Here is a 6,532-nt window from a genome sequence, read left to right on the forward strand (position 1 = left end):
CAAAATGAGTGAAGAAGAGTGAGAGATACAGCCTTCCAGTTATGGAATAAGTCACAGGGATAAAAGGTACAGCATAGGGAATATAGTCAATGACACTAATAGCATTACAGGGTGACAGATGGTGACTATACTTATAGTGAGCATAGCTTAAGCATAGAGTTGTGGAATCACTTTGATGTACACCTGAAACTAATGTAACACTGTGTGATAACTATATTCAAAAAATTTTTTTAATTAGATTTTTTAAAAGAAAAAATTCTATATAATTCAATATCCAATCAAGTGTTCTTTAATGTGTAAAGGAAAGATAATATGAGATAAGCAGGAATTTTAAAAATATGCTCCATTATTTCTTTTGTAAAAAATAAAATATATATAAGGATATATAACATCCTACCTAATGCAATAAAAAATTAAAGATCTACAAATTGGAAAGGAAGAAATAGAACTGCCTATTCACAGATGACATGATCATCTATGTAGAAAATCCAAAAGGAAAAAAAAAATCACATTTTTGGACTTAATAAATGATTACAGCAAGGTTGCACCATATAGGATTAATATGCAAAAGTCAACTGCTTTCCTATAAACCAGCAATGAACAAGTAGAATTTGAAATTAAAAATAATACCATTTACATTAGCACGCCCCCAAGATGAAATACTTAGGTATAAATATAACAAAATGTGTACAAAAACTATATAAGGAAAACTATGAAGCTCTGATGAAAGACATCAAAGAATCACCAAATAAATGCAGAGATGCTTCTGGATGGAAAGACTCAATATTGTCACAATGCCAGTTCTTCAGAACTTGCTCTACAGATTCAATGCAATACCAATCAAAATCCCAGCAAGGTATTTGGACTCTAAAGTTTATATGGAGAGGAAAAAGACCTAAAAGAGCTAACATAATAATGAAGAAAAAAGAACAAAGTTGGAACGGACACCACCCAACTTCAAGACTTACCCATAAAAATACAGTTATCCAGACAGTGTGATACTGGCAAAAGAATAGACAAATCTAAGAGCAGAATAAAATGCTGATAGTGGAAAAAAGTAAAATGCACATCAAATTCCTTATCCTATATGTCCATAGTCGAAAATATTTTGTTATTTTTATCCTTTGGGAGATTATCATGGGCTAATAATTTGGAACAACACTCCTGCTGGAAACCACTGAAACTCCAGAAAGGTATTACTTAAATCTCTTTAAAAGCAAAGATGACCTGATAGCATACCAGTGAAGTACCATGCCAAAGTGTGGGATTGGAAACGCAGTCAGGGAAACAGAGCAACGAAGGAGTCTTTGTCCTGAGGATGTCTCTCCCTTCCCCCCTCCCCCCCACCTTCCTCCCTTCAAACTTGAGCTTTACTTTGGCATTAAACTTCAGGGCCTGAACTAGACAAAATGGGCAGATGTCACTTCAACATTTATCTGATGACCCTCCTTACATAAAGCTGGGACCCCAAAAGACTGCAAACCTCAAGGTAAGAGCGAGCAAGAAGTAAATCACCTCTCACCACAACCCCAGGCGAGTAGGAAAGTTATTTTATCACTGATCTAAAGGGGGAGGAGGGAGGTAAAAACAAAAACCTGAGGAAAGTTGCAGGATACAAAATTAATAGTCAGAATCCATTGTGTTTCTAAACTCTAATAACAAAGTAGCAGAAAGAGAAATTAAGAAAACAATTCCATTTGCTACTGCATCACAAAGAATAAAATACCTAGGAATAAACTTAACCAAGGAGGTGAAAGCCCTGTACCCTGAAAACTATAAAATATTGATGAAAGAAATTGAGGATGACACAAATGGAAAGATATTCCATGCTTATAGAATACTGTTAAAATGTCCAAATTACCCAAGGAAATCTACAGATTCAATGCAATACCTATCAAAATACCAACAGCTTTTTTCACAGAACTACAACAAATATTAAAATTTATATGGAACCACAAAAGACTCCAAATAGTCAAAGCAATCTAGGAACAAAGCTGAGGAAGTTACAACAACCCCAGATTTCAAGGTATACAACAAAGCTGTATCAATCAAAATACTATGATACTGGCACAAAAACAGACACACAGATCAACAGTACAGAACAGAGAGCCCAGAAATAAACCCACTTACATGGTCAATTAACATACAACAAGGGAGGCAAGAACATACAATAAGGAAGAAACAGTCTCCTCAATAAATGGTGCTGGCAAACTGGACAACAACATCCAAAAGAATGAAACTGGACCACTTTCTAACATTATACTCAAACTCAAAATGGACTAAAACCTAATTGTAAGACCTGAAGCCATAAAATTGCTAAAAGAAAACAGACAATAATCTCTTTGACATCAACCTTAGCAACATTTTTCTAGACAAGTCCCCTTAGGCAAAAGAAACAAAAACAAACTATTGGGACTAAAAAAGCTTTTGCACAGCAAAGGAAACCATCAGAAAAACAAAAAGGCAACTTACTGAATGGGAAAAGATATGTGCAAATGATATAACCAATAAAAGATTAATATCCAAAATATATAAAAAAAACTTATAAAACTCAACACCAAAAAAATCCAATTAAAAAATTAACAGAGGACCTGAATAGACATTTTTCCAAATATATACAACCAATAGACACATGAAAAGATGCTCTATATCATTCATCATCAGGGAAATGCAAGTCAAAACCACAATGAGATATCACCTCACCCCTGTCAGAATGGCCAGAATCAAAAACACAAGAAGAAACAAATGTTGGCAAGGATGTGGAGGAAAAAAGAACCCTCATGCACTGTTGCTAGGAATGTAAATTGGTACAGCCACTGTGGAAAACAGTATGGAAATACCTCAAAAAAATTAAAAATAGAAATACCATATGATTCAGTAATTTTACTACTTGGAATTTACCCAAAGAAAAAACAAAAACTCTAGTTCAAAAAGATATATGCACCCCCATGTTTATTGCAGTATTTACAATAACCAAGATATGGAAGCAACCCAAGTGTCCATCAACAGATAAATGGATAAAGAAGATGCAGTATGCATATACATTGAGGTATTACTCAGGCATAAAAAAAAGTGAGATCTTACCATTTGTAACAATATGGATAGACCTAGAGGGTATTATGTTAAGTGAGATAAATCTGACAAACACCTCATGGTTTCACTAAACAAAACAAAAAGCAGAAACAGATCATAATATAAGAACAAACTGATGGTTGGGAGTGGGATACAAAATGGGTGAGTGGGTGAAGGAAATGGGAGATACAGCTTCCAGCCTTGGAATTAGTAAATCACAGGGAGGAAATGTACACCAAAGGGAATATAGTCAATGGTATTATAATTGCATTGTATGGTGACAGATGGTAGCACACTTGTGGTGAGCACAGCATAACATACAGAGTCGTGGAATCACTATGCTGTACATTTGAAACTAACATAAATTGTGTGTCAACTACATTTTTTAAAAAAACTTATCTGAGAAGTTGCAAACAAACAGATCTTGAAAATATTTGTAAATGAAATTCACATAACCTGGTTGGGAGGAAAAAAAAACTCACAGCATGAATTTAATGTGGTTCTAGACTGGTGGTTCCCCTATGCATGCAGCAGAAATAAAAATAAATCTTCTCTAAGCAATACACCTTCATACTATGCCTCAAACAATCTCTAAAAATAATCTCTGTGAGGACAAGGACATTCATCCAGTCAAAAATAATGAAACATATTAAGTAAAAGGAGTGAGAACCAGCAGAAATAAGAAAGAACAGAAACAGATGCACAAAGACTTCAGAGAATGGAGTTATTATCAGGCTAGATTATAATATAATTAGCCTTATTGTGTTTAAAGAAATAAAATACCAGTTTTAAAATATCTGCAATAAATATCTGCAAGGAAGCTATAAAAAGTAATGGCATATTTTTTTAAATAAATAGAATGTCTAGAAACTTCTTGGAATAAAAACAATGGATGGCTATAACCACTGACATAACTAAATAGAGAATTAGTGAACAAGACAGGGCAGAAGAAATAATTTAGAATATAAATCAAAGTTTCAACAGGAAAAGGGAGAGAGAATAGGGGAATGGTAGTATTTTAAATGATAATGGCTAACAATTTTCCAGAATTAATGAAAGACAACAATACACAGATTTAAAAGCCAAACAAATCCTAAAAAGTGTGAATAAAAAGAAATCCATGTCCAATTCCAACATACATAAATTGAAGAACATCAGAGGAAAAAAAAAATTTTTATTCCTAAAAGACAGATTACTTTTCTACCTAAAGAGTAAGAGTTACCCTGATAACCAATTTCTCAACAGCAACAATGGCACCCAAAAGTCAATGTCATCTCAATGTACTGAAAGGAAGCAAGTGCCCATCTAGAATTCTATTCCTGGACCCCAAAAAAAAAAAAAAACTTTCAAAAATTAGAGTGCAATAAAGACAATTTCAGACCAACAATAACTGAGAATTCACTATGAACAGATTTTAACCAAAGAGAATTCTAAAGGATGTACTTCAGGTAGGAAGAAGGTAATCCCAGATAGAAGGACTGAGATTTAAGAAGAAATGAACTCAGAGCATAGTGAATATGTGGGTAAATCTAAATACAGACTGCATAAAACAGTAATTTTAATTGCCTCAAGGAATTAAAAAAAAATAAAGAATTAAGATATATGCCAACAGTAACACATAAGCCAGGAAGGTGATAAAAACACAATAGTCTAAGGTTCTTACATTATCAGAAGATGAAGGATGTCAATTAACTTCAGACTTTAATAAATTAAGTACATGTATAATAGTATCTCAGGTAAACACCAAAGGAAAAAAAACCCAGTCAGCACTTCCAAACTGGCTGAAAAAAAAACATGTTTTAAATTTTAATATTCCATAAAACCAAATAAAAGGGAAGAGAGGACAAGAAACATAGAACACACTGAATAAATGCAAACTACAAAATATAAGGTGGTAGATTTAAATGAAAACATAGTAGTAATCACATTAAATTTAAATGGACTGAATGCTCCAAATAAAAAAAAGGTTAAAAATGCTGGGTTAAAAATAAAAACCTAAATAAAAAAATATCACTCTTGCAAGAAGCACATCAAAACCATAAGGATAGAGAAAGGCTGAAAGTAAAAGACAGTGGTTCTATGGTTATTTGCTTAAAAACTACAAGTCTTCCCTGACTTATGATGAGGTTACATCCTAAAAAGCCCATCAGAAGTTGAAAATGCATTTAACACACCTAACCCACTGACCATCATAGCTTAGCCTAGCCTACCTTAAATGTGCTCGCAACACTTACATTACCCTACAGTTAAGCAAAGTCACCTAACAAGAGCCTATTTTACAACAAAGTGTTGGGTATGTCATAAAACTTACTGAATACTGAAAGTGACAAATAGAATGGTACAGAATGGTTGTCATTGTATTGGTTATTTACCCTTGTGATGACATTGACTAGGAGCTTCAGCTCACTGCCACTGCCCAGCATCATGAGAGAGGACCATGCCACATACTGCTAGCCTAGGTAAAAATCAAAATTCAAAATTCAAAGTAAGGTTTCTACTGAATGTATATCATTTTCACATCATCATAAAGTCAAACAAATTTTAAGTCAAATCATCATAAGCCAGGGACCATCTGTATTCAATACTAAATGTATTTAATGCATTTTCTTTAATAGCACAAACTTTTTAAGTACATATTTAAATATTTCTAATACTCAAAGGTAATCAGTAACATAATTTAAAATAGGACCTATTTTCCAAATCACTGAAGAACAGAAAAGGATATAAGACATATTCCATATAGCTTAGAAAAGAAAAAGTAAGAAGCATAAAAATAGGAAGCACAAAACAGGTATGAAATATAAAAACAAATAAATCATGAAATAAATATAAGGAGTTTACCCCATTAAAATAAAAATATTCTCCAATTGTGCTACAAATTCAAATCTTACTATATGCTTCCTACAAGAAATAAACATAAAGCAAAATAGTTTTTTTAAAAATGGTGTAAAATAAAGAATAAAGATTTTTCAGGCCAGTGCAAAACAATGCAGCACAGAAATGGCAAAGTTAAATTCTGAAAAGGTTTTATTCCAAGCAAAAAGAATTCAACAAAACATAAAATGTCATTTATAAAAGTTACAGTCCACTATGAAAATAGCCCTAAATTTTCATACGTCAGATAATTTGGCATCAAACTATAAAAAGCACAAATTATTGGAAACAAAGGAAAACTGATAAACACATAATCATGGAGACTTAAATGCCAAATCTCTGATAGATTAAGAGGAAAAATAAGTGAAGACAGAGAATGAATCAAATTAATAGGATGGAATAGAAATACATCAAACAACATACCCTACAAACACCAAATATACCTTTTCATCTGCCCATGAAACATTTATAAAAATTGATAGTGAGCTACAGAGAAAACTTCAATAAGTCCCTAAATGCATATATCATGTAAGCAACATTCTCTGACAACATAATAAGACTAGGAATTAAGAACAAAATGTTTAGG

General features: G+C 32.7%; 1 pseudogene; it reads left to right on the forward strand.

Moving 5' to 3' along the window:
• Positions 1-794: 794 nt before the first annotated feature.
• The window catches only part of LOC102745249 (large ribosomal subunit protein uL14-like), a 44,751-nt pseudogene continuing 39,013 nt past the window's right edge, over positions 795-6,532 (forward strand).

The sequence above is a fragment of the Leptonychotes weddellii genome, chromosome 11 (genome assembly GCF_054177405.1).
Source record: "Leptonychotes weddellii isolate Sample4059 chromosome 11, ASM5417740v2, whole genome shotgun sequence".
Taxonomy (NCBI): domain Eukaryota; kingdom Metazoa; phylum Chordata; class Mammalia; order Carnivora; family Phocidae; genus Leptonychotes; species Leptonychotes weddellii.